General features: G+C 38.2%; 1 long non-coding RNA gene across 1 annotated transcript in view; it reads left to right on the plus strand.

Annotated features, from left to right (window-relative positions):
* The first annotated feature begins 512 nt into the window (after positions 1-512).
* LOC107566439 (uncharacterized) overlaps positions 513-1,086 on the plus strand; it is a 12,861-nt gene continuing 12,287 nt past the window's right edge. Inside the window, exon 1 of the long non-coding RNA XR_001606509.1 lies at positions 513-686. This is a non-coding gene — a long non-coding RNA (uncharacterized lncRNA). The remainder of the gene's footprint in view (positions 687-1,086) is intronic.

The following is a 1,086-nucleotide window of genomic DNA, read 5'->3' on the forward strand; positions in this document are numbered from 1 at the left end:
TTTTTTTTTTTTTTACCGGTTCATTGAATCCATCTGGCTGAAAGAGCCGGGTTTACAGGAAAGAATCGCACTAGGCATCACTGTCTTAAAGGGACAGCATTCTAATAAATCTGCTGCTGTCTATATCATTAATGTTAATAAAACACAAAGACAGAGAGAAAATCTCTCACCGCGCTTGACTGAATCATTTTTTGGATCATGAATAAGAATCAATTCATATTTGATTCATACATTGAAGACAGTGTTTTAGTTACACACTTGATTATTCAATTTATTTAATACTTTTATGTAGGGGTGGGCGATAGACCAGCTGGTGTACAGTTTTGATTATCAGCTTTATTGCAGTTTCTCTGTCTTCATGTTTGAGTTCTGTATCTTTACAGAAGTTTGCTTTAAGTGATTTTACTCGCACTCTGAAATGTACACACATAACAGAAGCACATATATAGAAAGTCACAGTGTGTTAACTGTAATTAGTGCTTTGTTGCATCGTGTTGTGTTTCCAGGTACTGATGCCACAAAAGAAGAGATGGAGAGAGGTGAAAGGGAACGGTGCATTGTTGTTAAAGACACTGCCATAAGTCAGGCGTTTGGTGGGCCACGTGGTGCTGATGGGAGAGTCCGAGACATGTATGGCAAGAGCCTTGTAGTCCTTAACACTAGTACTGAACATACTGGAGTTCATGGTGAGTAGTTGTCTTTTAATTTAATATTTTAATGTAACAAGGGTTTGTTCATTCAATAGTATTCATGCGTAGCACTTGGTACTCCCGCAAAAGTGATATAATGCGACAAAATAAGAGATGAAGGTTATGAAATTTACTACCAGGTCAAAACAGCCTGTTTGTCCACATAAATCTGATCACACTGAAATGAAATCTTCCATGCCATTGAGTGGAAAGTGGGGTTTAAGTCCTACCATCCTCTTAACCCTAAAGTATACTTAAGCTTTTTATGCGTATATGCTAGCATACAGTCAAACACATAGACTTTCAAAGTATACTCCATTTGATAGCATGCACGAATGCAGGCGGTCGACACATGCGCTCTAGAGAGCTTCATCTTTATCCAGCATCTGCTCTATGT

The sequence above is a fragment of the Sinocyclocheilus grahami genome, unplaced genomic scaffold (genome assembly GCF_001515645.1).
Source record: "Sinocyclocheilus grahami isolate Dianchi unplaced genomic scaffold, SAMN03320097.WGS_v1.1 scaffold1075.1, whole genome shotgun sequence".
Lineage (NCBI taxonomy): Eukaryota > Metazoa > Chordata > Actinopteri > Cypriniformes > Cyprinidae > Sinocyclocheilus > Sinocyclocheilus grahami.